This window comes from Protopterus annectens, chromosome 3.part1 (genome assembly GCF_019279795.1).
Source record: "Protopterus annectens isolate FY-2018-M chromosome 3.part1, PAN1.0, whole genome shotgun sequence".
Classification (NCBI taxonomy): Eukaryota; Metazoa; Chordata; order Ceratodontiformes; family Protopteridae; genus Protopterus; species Protopterus annectens.
In genome coordinates this window covers 1,260,047,146-1,260,065,276 of record NC_056732.1, presented here as the reverse complement: position 1 = coordinate 1,260,065,276, position 18,131 = coordinate 1,260,047,146, and the positions used below count along the sequence as shown (strand labels likewise).

At 39.8% G+C, this 18,131-nt stretch overlaps 1 protein-coding gene across 1 annotated transcript in view; it reads left to right on the top strand.

The window, feature by feature from the left end:
* Positions 1-18,131, top strand: part of ARHGAP39 (Rho GTPase activating protein 39) — a 2,618,385-nt gene that overhangs the window by 2,115,294 nt on the left and 484,960 nt on the right. The window lies entirely within an intron of this gene.

Here is an 18,131-nt window from a genome sequence, read left to right as displayed (position 1 = left end):
AGGCAATCTCTAACCCTGCTTTATTGGAAATGCTGCATCTGTTTAAGTCAAATGGTACACAGGTTACTCATTCCCACTTCATGTCAAACAGAGCACCTCATTGGCCTTCTTCAGACACAAGGTTTACGATTGGATGGATAACCGGAAATTCACCCTGGGTGTTCCACCTGTGTTCCTCATGGACAGGAGCAATAGGTGATGATTATGGAAATAAGGGTAGAACTGGCTAGGCTTGTAAGGGCCATAGGGACATTAGCCTAGTAACTTCCTATGATTCATTGATAAGAGAGAACCAAAGTTTCTTGGCTATACTGGGGTCAGTAACAGTGTGCACAGATTGAAGTACTTTGGGATCCAGAGGGAATTGTGGAAATGCATGCAAAAATTTCCACTTCCAAGTAACCATCTGTTGCCATTGCTTATTTGCAAGATATTCTGCAGCAAAGTAGAAGTAATTGCTTGGTTTCTATTGAAGGAACTACAGACTGATGCAAGAGTTGGAGGAAGACCTTTCTGCATAACATCCATTTGTGAGTGTGTGTACCATACTTGCTTAGAGACGCTGCAACTGTGTTAAGATGGAGGAGGATATAGAATGCTTGTAGAATGAGATTATGCTGAATGTCTAATTCCCAAGCATTCATGGCTAGTCAGTAAAGGGGGTAATTCTTTGTCACTTCTGTATTTATATCCCACATAACTGTGGTATTGCCTGTCTCTACTTGTAGAGTATATGTGTCCACAGTTGATGAAGAGTTGAAACCACTGATTAGGGACACCAGTTCTTTGATATTAATGTGAATATTCGTGTGTTGGAGGCTCTGTACACTCTTGATTTCTTAGCAACAAGCACTGCATGAAAGGTCTGAGGAATCTGTGTCATTGTTTTTTTTATCAGCAGAGCCTATGGGCTCCAAAATTACAGCCTACCAATTTGTCCCACCAGAGTAAGTCCTGAACTAGAAAAGGAATTATTGGAATTTGTTGATTGAGGGAATTCTGGTCCCGAGTCCACATTGACCTGAGATAACATTAGGTTTTCATCATGTGGAATCTGGCATGAGGAACCATGACAGTAGTTAATGCTGTGAACCCCATGGCTTTCAGAAATTCTGTGGCTGAAACAGATTTCTGTTTTGCCAAATATGGAAATTAGTTTTTGTATGCCACTGCTTTGTTTGTAGGTAGAAAGGCTGTATGTAGTGCTCTCTCTGCTAGGCAGCTTAGGAAGACTATTCTGAGGAAGGAATTTGTAAGGATTTCTTTAGACTGAGAGTGAATCATAAGATTCTGAAGAAGATTCATGGAGAACTCCAAAGCCTTTAGCACTTTTGAATTGCAAGTGGCTTGAATCAGTCCTACAGGTAAGAATAGATATGAATTTATTGGAACCAACAAGAGGCTATAACTGTAGCAAGGCAGGTTGTAAATACCTTTGATACTGTAGAAAGCCCAAAGGAAAAAGAAGTAAACTGATAGTGCAAGCCCAAGACAGATTTGTAAGTAAGATCCAGTTGGACATTTGAGTGCAGAGGAGACAAAATCATTTGAAGAGTGAGCATTTTGAATCAAGAACCATCAAAAAGGTATTGACTGAGGATTGGTTGAGAATTGGCCTTCAGTCTACTTTTTTCCTGTGGATTTGAATTAGTCTTTAATAAAGTCCTTATTCCCATAGGGGAGGAAACTCTTTTTCTCTTAATAGAAGAAGATTTGAAATAATATAACCATAAGATGTTCTTGATCTTTAGGAACCTGAGGAATATCTAAGAGGTTTGGTTGGGACTCCTATTGAAGCTTGTAACCTCTTCTTATGATATTTAAGACCCAGGAATATGAAGAGATTTTTCCCAGAATGGGAAATGTTTACCAGCAATTCTGGGAAAAGAAGATAACTGGCCAAGGTGAGGAAGGAACAGGGAAGCAGGGTACAGTAATAGAGTGAAGACTGATCCGTATTATTGCTAGAACCCACTTTGCTTGGTCTTAGAGCCCTCTTGCGATTTTTTTACTTTAATTGGCCTTGGCCTTATTTTCATTGGCTAAATTTCAGTTGCATTCTGTGAAAGGGAAATGTTTTTGCAGGGCAGTTTCTGTAATATCTGTGTACCAGAGAAAGAAAAATGTTTACCTCTCGCATTACTTTACCTTTGTCCAGCTGCCTCACTGTCTCTCTCTCTCGTCCACCTTTTTAAATACCTCAGCTATGGATTCCCTAATCAGTAATTCTTTATTCAATGACTGAGCTTTGATGTCCTGTGGTAAAGTTTTGAGCCATAGTCGAACATGCCTGTAGATGTCATGGCTAGTGGCACTTGCTGTAGGTCCTGCATGAGTGGCATCCTGTCCATGTCTCATGGAATGTTTAACAACGTGAGAGGTGAAATGAAGGGTTTTCCTCATGTCTAGGTTAAGAAATTCATAAATCTTCTGACCCATATTTTTTAACATAGTAAGAGTTTAAATGACAATTAGCAACAGGGTGGCAGATGTGCAAAGGTTTTATCAAACCTGTCAAGGGCTCTACTCTGTTTATTATTTTGTACAAAATGAGGCAGAGGCACTAATTTACCTCCTTCTCCAAGTCCACAGAGGTAACTTCAGGGTTGCAAACAAAGTTTTTATAAATATATTTTTGTGAATCTTGTACCCCAGTGATTTCGAAACTGTGGTCTGTAGACCACTGGGGGTCCGTATGATAAATTCTAGGGCTCCGTGAGTTCAGGGCTTGCACCCACCTGGATTTTTCACTGCTTGTGTATTAAAAAAAAGAAAAACTAATTTTCTGCTGTGCAGCCCACCCTCAATTAAAAAAAAAAAAAAAAAAACAGAGACTTGCATGTCTGCGGCTGAGCAGCTTAATTTCCATGTTCGCAGATAAGCAGCTGCTCGCCCTGAGTTTTTAGAAGAAGACTTAATAACTTCCGCATTTGCGACTGACACTGAGCAGCTGCTTACTTGCCCTGTGTTTTGTGCCTGGCAGTTGGAACTTGAGGGAAATTTAAACAAACTGTTCTGTTCCCTCCACTTGTGACAGTTACAGGGGTGGCTTTATGCTGGTCATCGTTAATCATTTACTAGCAGAAATAAACCTGTACTGCAGAGCTGATCCTGAAGATCTTCTTCCAGCAATTCAGGAGCAAGAACAGAACGCACTGTTCAGAGACCCTGAAGGTGTTTTTTTTTTTCTTAAGCAAGGCTTGAATAAAAAGCAATACAGATTTTCACAGAATGTCTAGATTTTTGGCTCATATTTTTTGGTCTGTTTCTCATAAAAGTGTGTTTTTCTGTCAAATTCCTGGCAAATCATTGAGGACTGAAGTCAGAAAATAATAGCAGACATTTGAGCTTTAGACTTCATATTCTTCAAAAAATTCATACTAATGCATTCACACTAATGCATAATGGGTCCGACTAGAGAGATGAAAAGTCAGCAAGCAAGGGAGAGTAATAGTGCTGAAAGTGAATTCATCCTCAAGTCTTGGTAAGTACCTTCACGAGGAGGACCCTGTTTTTCACAAACCCTGTTTTTCACAAAATCTTACCAAGGCTACACTGATATATAGACTATTTATATAGCATATATCATAGACAGAAGTAGGTTAAAAATTAAAAAAAGATAGCTGGGTGTTCAAAACCCAGGATAAAAAAAGTGTCCAGTCCTGGTAGGTACACAGGTGCCAGGACTGGAAAAGATAGTGTAGAATCCTCAAAATACGGAAGCATTTCTACAATGGTGCCAGACCAGGCCCAGGGGGAGGATAGCCACCCTGCTGTAGAAGGAAGTAGTAGTCTACAAAAATCACAAAGAAGAGCCAAAAAGACGATAGACTATTGAGGATAAGAAAGAAACTATGTATTGTTACTATTATGCAAAAAGCCCAGAATTTCCAGACACAAGATATACAAAACAATTAAGAGAGAAATTAGAGGAAAGAAAAATACTTCCACAAGAAAAACTGCCAGAAGCTTCAAATAAAAATTTGTATTCATAAATACAACAGATTTGTGAAAAACACTATATAGAACAAGAAACATTGATCTGTTTATATAAAGAAGCCTCTGAGAAAGTGCAAAAATATAACAGCAAAATCTAGAGATTTTTGAAAAGTATAAAAAAGAAATGTGGACATGGGACATGGGAAAGAAAGAGAGATTTGATATGGTGCAATATTTATGCAAAGGAGAAAGCCAAATTAATCAGTATAAAGAAAGCAGCCCCAAAGATATTCAAAGAGAAATATAGGCAAAGGCATTCAGATATGGAAATTTTCACAGTAAAGAAAACAATATCACAAAGAGGGGACGCAGAAAAGAAGATTAGTAAAGTAGAAGTTAAAAAAATAGAAGGTGAAGTTATGGAGTGCCTGTGATGTGAAGGATTTGGTGTAGAAGGTCTGACACAGGTTACATCACAGCATGATGGAGTGAGTCCACAAAGTAAGGAGAAGCAGGAAGATCAGGAGACATCTGAAGAAGAAATATGGACATGGGAAAGAAAAAGAGATTTAATATGGTGTAATATTTATGCAAAGGAGAAAGCAAAACTAACCAATACAAAAAGAGCAGCACCAAAGATATTCAAAGAGAAATACAGGCAAAGGAATCCAGATATGGAAAACTTTACAATACAAAAAATATGAAGACAAAGAGGAAAAGTAGAAAAGGAGATTATTATATATTATATATAGTAATGGAGAAGTTAAAGAAATAGAAACTGAGGTTATGGAGTACCTGTGAAGTAAAGGATTTGGTGTAGAAAATCTAATTCAGAAAGCACCACAACAGGATAGAGCAATGGATACTCAAGTTAAGAGGAAACCAGTGGAACAGGAAGCAATTGGTCAGGTGCCATATGAAGATATTTTGGAGCCTTCCACAGGAAACTAATATAAACATTCACTTGAAGCTGGAGAGCAAAGGAAGGAACAGGAAACTGTGAAAACTGACGCAGTCAATGTTAAGAACTGATAGGCCAGTAAGTTCCCATATGACAGAGCAACAGATGGCAGAGGAAGAAATTGAAGAGAATGTGCCACAGGAAGATGCTATAGAACTTTCTATAGAATGCCCACAGGAAATGAAAATAAAAAATGTCCCTTCAATCTAGGAGAAAATGAGCTAAGAGAAGAGTTGCTTGATTTAATGGACAGGGATAGCTATGTTAAGATCAATGACAGAAATAGACTGCAGAAGGTCAATAAAACCCAAAAAGTAAGACGTCTGATAAAACAAACAAACACAGTAATTAGGACTGTCCATAGAGATCCATGCAGTATATCAGAAGTAAACAGGACATATTACTGTGCAGCTAAATTAATAACTGATAAGGTCCTACTGCAAGAACACAGGGTAGTGAGGGAAAGGTAGGGGGAAAATCAAATACCATCATGGAATTATCGACTAGAGAAAACTATAAAGCAGTTAAGAGAAAGTGTCACTGTTAGAAGAATATGGAAGATCAACAAAAATACTAAGTAGACGTAATAAAAGCAATGCACAGTATTAGAACAGACCACAATCTATCATGTGCTATCGCAAATCTTATTCTTCATTTGGCTTTTCCGGCTTAGGGGTCGCAACAGCGGATCACCTGTCCGCTCATGATTGTCAAGTCTTAGCCCAGGCAGAAAAGCTTAGAAGATACATAGATAAATATAAAGGAAAAGTACAAAATAAATTTATTGATGACCCAAAAAAGTTTTATAAGAGAGTTGGGAAACAAGATAATAAAAGGAATTGAAAGACCATGTATCCCCATACTAATTGCAGAAGGAGTCATCACTGGGCACATTATGGGTGCTGCAAAGAGCAGTTCTGGCTGACATCAAAGACTGAAACAATACTAATTTCATGAACTTCAACTGTACTTTGACTTTTGAATGGGGTCCATTCCCATTGTGATATTAGAAACCCAAAAGATTTGAAAAAATTAAAAATGCAAAATTTGTTGTTCTATCAACTTTCTAAGTTTGTAAGAGCAATATTTAAAAGGTGGCCCTATTTTTGGCCTTTGTCCCCCCATTATCTGTGGCTTTGTCCAGATTTCTTGCTCTAAGTCTAAGAGGTTGAGCAGTATGGGGGTGTAAGAGGGAGGTAGGGGGTGTATGTGTATCATACCTCTCAACTGTACAGATTCTCACAGAATGTCCAGGTTTTTACCCCATATTTTTGTCTGTTCCTCATAAAAAGGATTGTTGTTGCTAATTAATGACAGACATTTGAATTTTAGACTTCATATCCTTTAGATTAGAAAATACATGTTTGTGTCTTTCGGCTTTTTCCCAGTTAGGGGTCGCCACAGCGGAACTCCGGTCTGCTAATGATTGGCAGTGGAGTGGATTTTTACATACCGGGTTACCAGCCCTGATGCACAACTTTCAACGAAGGCACGCCCCATTCATGTATGCCTCCACACAGAAGACGCTCTAGCTGAGAATCGAACGGGACAACGTCTTGCTATGAGGCGACAATGCTACCGCAGCACCACCACCGCAGTTAGATTAGAAAATACATACTAAGATCCTATTATCCTAGCATTTCCAAGTTCATGAGAGCAATATTTATAATCTGCCCCTATTTATTTTAGGCTTTGTCCATATGTCTAGCACTAAGAGGTTGAGGTGTGTGTGTGAGAGAATGAAATGCCCTAGTTATGGTTAGCATGTGGTTAGTAATTTGCTTAGGCTCAAACCCTGTACTTCAGCTACAGGAAACAAGAGCCAGAATCCTTTCTACCCCAACTACCAAGTTGCATTTTTCAAGGAAAAGAGTTTCAGGTCCATTTTTTAAGGAATTTAGTTTCAAGCGCATTTTCAAGGATCTGTGAGCTTCAGTGGAAGAGAAGTTTATCGCTGCTCATTCGAAGTCTGTTTACAATGTGCAAGTGTTTTGTTTAGCAAATAGTATCACTGTTGTGGTATAGAGTTTTAAAGCAGTGTTAGTAGCCCAATGGGTAGCATACTTGTGTTTCGATGCAGAAGGCTATAGGTTCTCCTCCCACTGCATGTAGCTAGACTGCTGATACTCTGTTGTATTTTAAGGGGTTAGGGCACTGCAGTCCTGAGTATGTCCTCCTTTGGATGAGATGCCTGGTAATTATGAACCTGTTTTCAGTTTGACATCCATTCCCTGTGCAACATTACTAGCTTAACTTTTTTTAATGTAACATAGTAGAAAATTATTTCTTCAAGTGCAGCAGTCACTGAATTTGTAGAAGAAACACTGAAATATCAAGTTGTTTGCTAAGCAGCAACCTTTTCATTAGTTACAGATCTCTTTAATGTGGAATAATTCAGATGACTTTTACTTTTGCAGAGATTGTGCATATTGACTGATATTGGTGGATTGTAATGACAAAAGTTTGAGTGACCTTTTATGGTTGAAATGTTCTAAATTGGGCAGTTTTGTCATTATTGGTTCGTATGCTTTATTTCATTGCTTACTGTAAAAATGTTCAAAACTATAAATTTAAATCACACTAACAAGTGTGCTGTATTTTACAAAGGATATAATTTAAATATTATATATTAGAATTTAATTATACAATCAGCCAGGTGAATCAAAGAAACTTCTGCATGGTCCTAAAAATGTGTGCAAGGGGCCTGTGATTTGAAAACAGCCCAATGGTAAACTTAATCCCTGGCCAGATGCATTTTCTTTGACTGTGGGTTTCAATGCTGTTTCAGTGAATATAAGTTTTAATGCTAAGTCTGTTTTCATTGTAAGACTGTATTGCTTTGTTTACCAAATATCTATCAGTGTTTGTGCTATAAAATTTGAAATTAAAGTGTTAAATTAAATCCATATATTAATAATAAATACAAAACTATGGCAAATGCCTCCAAGAAGTGCAAAGTAGTGCAAAAAAACTGTTTGAACAACAACAGTGTAGTGTTTTGTTTTTCGAACAGTTTTTAAATCCAGATATTTGTAATCACTGTAGAAGTAAAGAAGAAAACAGTATATGCACACTGAGAATTTTGAACAATGGCAACTGGGGAGAAATAGCCAAATAACGGGATACTGGATTGGCTGCAAGGGGGGGAGGGGGGGAGGGGGGTAGTTGATCCAAATGCAACGTATGCGTACAGCCACATTTTTGTTTACAAAAAAGCATGGAAAATATGTAATGCTTTCTTTCTTTAACATTAATTATTAATATTCATCTAAAAACATAATCCAAAATATAGCCCCCCCCCCAAATTTTTTATTTATTTATTTAACATTTTTTAAAATATTTCCCTTATAAAAGGGTCTTCCAGCTTGCATAGTTTTGGAACCACTGCTGCACCCTGTTAAATATTTTCTGCCTTTTAGGAGATGGAGGTTGAGAATCTGGTACAAAAGAAGTGGCTAAAGAGGCATTTTCTAAGTTTCCAAGTGCTGGAGGAGAAGCCCAGGTCTAAGAATATCCATATGGAAAGGGTCAAATTATGGCTTTTGTATCCCAGATGTTTCTTTCCCTTCCTATGTGGAAAAATCTATCATCTTCGGTATAATCTCATCAAAAGAAATTTCCTTATTAGGAGCATCCGAGCAAAGAAAATCTCCCACATCTGACTTATAGTCAGAAGAAGGAAGGAAGTGAAAGGCATAGTCCAAGCCCTCCTTATTACAGTGATCCCCTTCATCCGAAAAAGAATCCCTTTTCCTTTCAGAAGGAAGATGAGGAGGGAAAGATTATCCTGGCAGTGAGGCTTGAACAGTCTTTAACAGTCCTTGAGCTAAAGCAAACCTGTTATCCTGAAGGGTCTGAGGAAGAGATTCCTCAGGAACAATTTGCCTAGGAGTGCAAGGAGGAGAAATATGTTTTGTTTTCTTCAACCTTTTACTTGGGATAGCTGCTGAAATTTAGGTGCTAAGGGATGGACCTCTGTTTCACAACATTCATTCTTTTCTCTGATGAGAACTTGATGAAAACTCCCTTCAACATCTGTTATTCAAAATCTAGATTCATAGGTTCATAGGTAGGTACTAGGCTATCTGCCCGAGGGCATTTATAAGACTAGCCAGAGTGTGTCGGCTTTCACTGCCCCATTGATTAATTAACTGAGCCTCTGTCAAGCAGAGCCAATGAAGTGATCCCAGCGGTGTATTTTCTGTTACCCATCCACTCGTCAAGGCTTCTCTTGAAGAGTGTTAGTGAGGGGCTCTGCCTAATGTAGTTAGGAATTTTGTTCCAAAGCATGGGGAGTCTCTGTGACAGGAATTTATCCCTTCAGCATGTTCTATTTATTGTTGTGGTGAGGTTTAGCTCACTAGAACACGTGGCTCGCAGTGACTTGGATTTCTTTAGGTGGACCATGTCCATCAGTTCTGAGTTGGACATGGCTTTGTAAGTCAGGCAGAGATCACCTCTGAATAAGCGATATGTCACTGAATAATGCCGGAGTTCTTTCAGTCGGGCTGCATAGGACATATGTTTGAGGCCAGTAATCCTCTTGGTGAGGTGCTTTTGTGGTCTTTCCAGCTGTTGGAAGTGTCTTGTGAGGTGCATCCCAAATGGGACATTGTACTCTATGATGGGTCTGATGAGTGACGAGTAGAGGGCCACTATAATCTCTTTATTTGTAGATGCAAACTCCTTAGTAATTAGATGGGCCACATAGAAGGATTTCCTAACTACTTTGGCAATATCATTGTCAAAGGAGAGATTACTATCTACCTGGGTCCCCAGATCTCTTATTACCTCTTCTGTATTAAGGGGGCTGCTGCCTATGTGGTAATTTGTGGGTGTTTTATTTTTCCCAAATGGGATGACTATGCATTTTTTGGCATTTAGCTTGAGTCCATGACTTTGACACCAGGTGTCTGTCTCAGTAAGGCCTTTTTGAAGGATGTCCATGTCAGCCGGAGAGTCAGTTATGGCTCCCAGTTTGCAGTCATCAGCGAACTTGGTTAGCCATAGTCCTCCTGTGTTTGCCTCTACTTCTGAGAAATATATGCCAAACAGTAGGGGTCCCAGAACCGAGCCCTGCGGGACACCATTTGTGACTGGTTTAGAGTCGGACCTGGAGCCCGCTATTCTTACAGTGTGAGTTCTGTCTGTAAGCCAGTTGGCATCCCATCTTGTGACGTAGGGGTTTATGTTCAGGCTGATTAGTTTTTCTATAATACCTGAGTGAGGAATGGTGTTGAACACCTTGGCGAGATCAAGGTAGGCTGTGTGAACCACCTTTCCCCTCGTCTATGGCCTTGGTAACTATCTCAAAGAAGTCAATCAGGTTTAGTAGGCATGATCTGCCCTTAACAAAGCTGAACTGGGTCAGGTCAAGTGTTTGTAGGTTCCCAATGTCTTTGTTAATGAGTTCCATGATGATGCGCTCCATAGCCTTGCAGACCAGGCTAGTCAGGCTTATGGGGCACTAGGTACCAGGGTCAGTTGTGGCCCCTCCTTTGTGGAGCAGAATAACCATTGCTGTGGACCATTCTATGGGCATATAGCCTGTGGAGAGGCTGAAGTTGGATAGCATGTTTAGGTGGTGTCGAGGGAGCTCAACTTCAGATGGCCAATGAAAAAAGAGTTAGAATGTCAATCAGTGGCAGTGGATGTGCCTGTACTTCTGGTCATAATGGCCTCCAAGGATGCAGTTCTAGAAGAACTGGGATATGCCAACAGATGGTCCGCAGGCTACAAAAGCGTACCTTTGATGGAAAAAAGAAAGCAAAGGTCTATTCCAAATCATCAACTTCTTTTGCAGTTTTTCCCTTTGCCCCTTTTTAGTTGGAGGGTAAAGCACCGTAGAAGATGATGTGGATGGCCTGGCTGCACATGCCAGTGACGGTAACCTCTGGTTTCCAATATATTGGCCAAGGGTCCTTAGTTGATGTCTAAGAGTTTTAGGAGTAAAACTCTGACAGGACTTGACACTGAGTTCCATCCCCAGGCATAATAGACAGCTAGCTTGGTAGTCTTGTTAAGGCATTTGTCTGCCACAGTCGCATTTCCCACTTTCTTTCACAGACATAATCGAAAAAAACACAAATTCTGTCGTAAAGGAAGAAAGAATCCCCAGTGGGTTATTTACCTGTCTGAGCTTCAGAAACTGTAATTGAAGGTATGGAAAACCTGTTTACTACGTGATAGATGTCTGCATATACAAACACGGGAAGAAAGTTCTGAAAATTTCACTAATATATGTGCTTCTTCTATTTGCATACTGGTGCGACGGTGCATGCCTAGGCTTGTAGGGGAAGGATCCTGAGTTTTAGAAAGCTGGCAGAATAAATAGGAGCTATACAGAGAAAGAGACCATGTCAAGGATAGTGCTCCAGTGAAAAAATGAAGAATATCTAAGAATGAAAGACAGAGTATTCCCAGTCTAACTGGTAAGCATGGTCAATGTAGCAATCTCAAGCAGTCCAGAAATTAAACTGATAACTAATCAAGTGTAGGAAAAAAATCAGGGACAACTAGCACTAAATCTAGCTAAACAATGTCTGAGAATATGCATGGCAGAATATTTAAAAACAGCTGCAATCAGTTCTGATGGAAAATCATTAATAGAGTATTGCACACACCAAACATTTGAATGTTCTGACACATGTACCATAATCGTAAAGTGCAGTCAGTTAACATAATGCTGAACTTTATAAACCTGAACTATGAAAAATTGAGACAAAATCCAAAATAACCTGTTAGACACATGCTGTAAATGTTTCACAGGTAATCCAGATGGACTGTATTCTAACATATGCTTTGCAGTAAGCAATGAGTGAGCAGATGCTTATCTAATGTCTTGTGGTTTACCTTGGTGGACACATAGGAAACAACAGTTGTCTTAGAGTATTTTGTGGCCTTATGCTTTTCATTCCAGTTTGGGCAGTGTGCCCATAACATAGATAATTCCTGCTAACATCACATAATCCAGGCAGGCATAGTGCCAGAATCCATATGCTACCCCTAGAGTCAATAGTGGTGCATTGATATACATTTATCATTGATGGAAGATGGAGAACAAAGTGAAAGCAAAACATGAGAAAAAGAGAGATGGGAAGAGAGAGCGAGAGAGACATTTCACACACACACACACACACACACACACACACACACACACACACACACACACACACACACACACACAAACTGAGGAGCACAGTGCATGCAAGTGACTTCACATATGTGAAAGTTGGAAAGGATAACACAGCCATTTCAAAGAAACATCCAGGAATACCTTACAAATTGACATAGGGGAATTTTTATGACTTAATAACATGTCAAGTCATATTGCAAAGTAGTCCAGAAGACAAAATAATACAGAAGACAAATAAATAAGCATGTAAGCAATGTTCTAACAGCCAGGGCAGACAGAAGAAGAAATGAAACTGGATGATCACTGAAAGAAAACGTACGGCAGAATGTTCAAATACATGTCAGTCTCACACTAGTATTAACTAAGGTTAATGAGACAGCAGAGCTAGAATATTTAAATGAAGATACTGTTGCCCCCAGCAATAAAAGTAGTTAAATTAATGCTGCAGAACATTCAAAGAGTAAATGTTAGGATGTTTAGATGAGCTACAGTTATCTTGAACACATAATTAACTTAAGAGCAATGGAACCGTTGTACAGAATGGCTTCCTTGAATCAAGTTCTTTTATTTGGATTGCTTTCTGAATAACAACTCTTAAAGTCCGAGTCCATTGTTTAGAGAATATTGTGTTTTCTTTAAGGTTCAGAAGTCTGTTTGTAGGCTATCATGTAGGAAACTGCAGAGAGATAATAAAAAAATGTTTTAGTTTACTACGTGAGTAGCATCTTCTGATGAACAGTATTGTCAATGAATATAAATACAGAGACCAACTTCTTAAATACTCATTTGTAAACTCTCCTATAACAGTTGCAGAGACAGTGAATTAGGCACACATGGATTATTTTGGAACATACTTGACCTATTGTGGAACATACCTGGACTGTTTTGGATTATCAGTCTAATAACCAGTAAGGTATAGTTGAATGCCTAGGCAAATTTCTGTAGAGTAATTTACATACTATGTTGTGGTGCAGTTTCTTAATGTTTTATCATCTCAATTTCTGAAGTTATGGACTTTGCAGAACCCCTTGAAGCATGTTGCATCCCATCATCCTTGTACAGCCTGGTACATGCTTCATATGACTTCCACTTGACTTTTGGACTTGTAACTCCATGAAGAACTAATGAGCCGAGAAGAACTTAACTGGAGTTCTACCTGGCAAAAAAAGTAAGTAAATACATTTTTTTAGGGGGCAAACTTACCTGCACTCCATGTGGGAGGAGAAGATTTGGGCACCCCACACCTCTGGAACATATTTATATATATGGCATGTCCATGGCTGCACCAACATGAAGAAAAAGGAAATCTGTGATGAGTATCTCTGCACACTTAGCAAATGCACAGCAGTGATGTTGTATAGAAAATACTGAGCATTGTTTTCTATACGAAATCACTTAGCAACTGCACAACAATGATTTTGTATAGAAAACAGTGCTCACTGACTAACCTTGGTGAGTTTACCTCACCATCTACAATCTCATCCAGTTTGCAGTCAACAGTCTGTAAGGAGACATGACGTTAGCTTTTCCTGAAAAAAATGAAGTTAAAAGCAAAGTAAAGAAAAGAGACTGAGAGAATATTATTTATTTTCTTATTTACTTTAGGCTCTGTCACTTTGCAGGGCATATTGCAGCACCTATGACTGTGGGAGTGAACATAACATCCAGTGTGATTGACTTTGGGATACGGCTGGGAGAACACATAATCACAGCTGAGGGCAACTGTGGTTTATGCTATCGGCAAAAAAAAAATCTGCCTTGTTAAATAATGCCTTGCTCAGTCTGATGTTCTGAATCCATTTACTGACATTTCTTAATGAGAGAGAGTTTCTCTGAGGTACTGACCTTTCCATTATCAGGCAACACCTTTTTAGGATTGTACAAAAAGTGAGTGCTGTTACCCCTATTAGCAGCTATAAACAAGGGATAAAACACTGATTATTCACTAGGTAGCACAAAATAATAAAATCAAACATACAGAGCAGCCTTATTGTTTGTGTAGCAGACATCATTTAACAAAACACTGTAGGCTACTGACCATGTATAGTGACACAGTAATTGTGATTTAGCAGCACATTGACAAGCAGTAGCAGAGAGGACCAACCCCTCATATTGGCTTACATTTTTCCCTAAAACAAATGGATCTATGCTTAATTGTTGTCTTTCTGACACTAACACATTTATCAAACAGTCCCTATATTTAAGTTAACAAGTGGCAAAATCAGGCTGTATGCTGGAGTGGACTTATGGCTCATTCCACTCTATAGAAAATAAAAAAAAAACATTTGCATCGTGACATTTTTAAGTTCTTGCAGCTGCCTGAACACCACCAGTACAATAGCTGTTTCTGTTCCATATGACACATGGGTCAGTCTGCTTTTATTTCTAGATGTCAATTCTATTACATTCATATCGTGGATGCTAACAAATTATTTACCTACATTTTCTTGATTTTTAGGGAGATGTTATCACCAAAAAAGTCTGTAAGGCTGATTGTGGAAGACTAAAGGATTTCCACACAAATTATATTTTCTTTTAATGAATTTTACTTGCCATAAAAATCTGCAAATCCTTATGTCAAGGGTTCCGCGGTGTAATAAAAAACAGTATTTATAAGCCTTAAAATCTTTTTTGATAACAAAAAAATCCATTATAGAGACTCAGAGGACCATCCTGAACCACATTGCTACCATACTGGAAAAGCAGACTGAGGTGGTAGGGGGTCTCTGAGATTCTCTAAAGAAGTACACACATCTTAGTGGCTACAAGTTGATAAAGAAAAGCTGTATAAAGTGTATGTGTGTCTATGGGGTAAAATTCAGGAATGCACAAAACTGGTAAAAAGACAAGCAACATACATCTCCCACCTCAGAGATGAAAATTTCAAGGCACAGTGAAAAACATTGTAGTTTCCGGTAGTTCAGCTGAAATTTTAAGAAAAAGTGTGTGTGTGTGTGTGTGTGTGTGTGTGTGTGTGTGTGTGTGTGTGTGTGTGTGTGTGTGTGTGTGAGTGTGTGTGTGGAATAGGCAGTATAATCGTAATGACACAGTTGGCATTATGCTTAAGTTATTAAGTTATTTACCTCCCATGCACAAACAACAAGGCTTGATCGTAACCACTAGCCAATGCTTCTGTGGGGTTTGTGTGTTCTCCCTATGTTTCTTTGGGGATTCCTTCCACCTCCCAAAACATACTTGGTGTTTCCATCTCAGACTCACACAAGGATGGAGATGTAGGCAGTAGCTTAGAGTCTACATAGTGCCAATCAAGGGAAGAGGTACATAAAGTAACCACGTTAGACATCAACTGTGGTGCTCGGTACCCTTTAGGTAAGAGACCGCAGCTCACAGACTACATGCTATGTCAGGACTAGCCTGTCAGTGGTGTAAAAACCAGTTCTAGGTGATTTGGTTGTGTTGAGTAATGTTGGCAAAAAATGGGGCATGGGTATTTGCCAGTGGTAACTGGGTTGAGGCCCTGGCCTACTCTGACTTACACCAGGGACCCATGCTAACAGTAGGAGGGGGTCTGTGTGCTCTTATTGGTCAGTATCTGCCTATCATAAAGCCCAGTAGCCCTGGGTCAATAAGCTACTGGCTGGCTGGCTAGTGTCCAGTTGCACAACTTGGGTTAACTGGTATAGCCCAACTGATCGAAAGCTGGACATAAAGCCAGTCAACCTGCCAGGCACAAATTAAGGATTACTTCTCTTAGTCTAAGTTCACTGACAGGAAGCAGCTTAGACACCCTGTGTATTCAGGAGACAGGATGGAAGGGCAAAGTAGCAAAGCTACTTGGCTTAATATCCAGAGCCTACTACTAAGGGGGAGGACAAGCTAGAAATGGTGCCAGACTAACAATAGTATGGGAACTGTGATGAGGGAGAGACTTCATCAGATAGTGAGGATGTCATCAGAGTTATTGAAAGACTCATGGCAATCAAGAGTCCAATGTAAGTATAGGGCACTGTTCAGTTTATGCCCTACAGCAGGGTTGTGGTAGCAAGGAACAGAGTGTATTCAGGCAACAGTTGCAGGAGCAGCTAAACAAAGCAGACATCATGAGCTGGTGCTGATAATGGCGGACCAAAATGCACATGTAGGGATAGACAAAACAGGATATGAGGACTGCCTTGTTTCACATGGGTCGAGCAACAGAAATAAAGATGGACAGGCCATGCTAGATTTCTGTGGTACAAATGACTTGATGGTAGCCAACACATGAGTCAGCAAGAGATACAGTCACAGGATCATAAAAAAGAGAGGCCAACATATACCTCAGATACACATCCTCCTAGTAAGGAAAGGGCACTGCGATAGAATCAGTGATTGCAAAGTTATCCACAGTGAAACAGTGGGCCCACAGCATAAATCAGTAGTTGCCACAATCAGCTGCAAGCAGAAGTTAAAGAAGGCTTCAACAGAGACCAGGCTGAAGACCTGAAAGTTGACTGGAGAGAAAGCACAGCAGTTCAAGGAATTACTTAGGACTCTAGCACCTCAAGAAGAGGAAGAAATAGGTGGAAGTGAAGAAGAATGGCAGCACCTAAAAACATGTCTGAGGGCTATAGAACAGATATGTGGCCAAGCCAGGTATGGAAATAAGTTGTATAAGGAGAGCTGGTGGTGGAGTGCAGAAGTTGACAGTATCATCAAAAGAAGGAAAGAGTGTGGAAAAAAGTGGGAGATAGAAAAGATGGATCAGCCTAAGAAGGACTACTGGTCGACTAACAGAGACTGAAAGAGTACTCACAATAGCAATTACTAGGCATCAGAAGCACTCTACCAGTTTCTGGAAAGTGAGTCATTAGAGGGCACAAAGAAACTCTACCAGGTTGCAAGGCAAAGACAGAAAGATAAAGAAGATATTCAACAGACACCCTTCATAAGAGATGCCAGCAACAAGCTGCACACCACTCCTTAGGACACTAAAGGCAGATGAAAGGAGTACTTCCAGCAGCTTTTGAATGAAGAAAACCCCACAGAAGTTGTACTGCCCCAGACCTAACCTACAATGCAAAAACAGGAGGCACTCACCCTCGAAGAAGAGCAACAAGAAGTTGTACTGCCCTAGCCTTAACCTACAATGCAAGAACAGGAGGCACTCATCCTCGAAAAAAAGCAGCACTAAGGCAGATGAAGTCAGGGAAAACAGCAGGCTCAGATGAAGTTGCAGCTCTGAGGGTGCTCATAGTCATGTGGAGAGAGAGCTATAGCCCAGATGAATGGAGAATAAGTGTACCACTTCTAATGAACAAGAAGAAGAGAAGAAGGCATTCACAACTGTGGGCAGTGTAGAGGTATCAAACTTCTGTCATATTGCATGAACATTCTAGAGAGGGTGATTGATAAACAAATATGCAGAGTAGTACAAAATAAGATGGGAGATGAGTAGTTTGAATTTAGATCAGGCTGTATCACAGCCAGCCGGATGTTTGCAGTGGGACAGATAGTTGATAAGAAGCTAGAGATGAGGAAAGAGCTCAACTGGGCATTCCTAGACTTGAGAAAGGATATGACATGGCTCCAAGAAAGCTGATCTGGGCAGTTCTGTGATGGATTGAAGTCCCAGAAACATTGGTATAATTAGTGCAGGCACCCAGTGATACAGGTACAAACAATGCTCAAACTCACAGAAGGGCTCCCAGTGGGAGTGGGTGTATCAAGGATCAGGTCTAAGCCAACTGCTGTTCATACTGGTGATAGACTACTTTAGCAAAAAGGTTTGCGGTGATAGATAGCAAAGCTACTATATGCATATGATGTGGCATTACAGGCAGCCTCTAAACAAGACCTTCATCAAATGATAGTGGAGTGCAATGCACAACTGCAGGCATATGGGATGAAACTGAATACAGATAAGACAGTTGCAAAAGCATCAAACTGAGGAAATCAGAAGATGCTGAGAACCAAGATCGAAGGGAAAATAATGGAATAAGTTTACAGCTTTAAGTATGTGGAAGGAGTGGTTGAAGAGAAGGGATGTCTGAATGAGGATGCCAAAGCTATAATCAGAGGGGCTGCAGTCAATTGGCACAGAGTGTCAGGGGCAGTGTATGACAGAAGAGTACAAAACAGTGATGCAACTAGTACTAA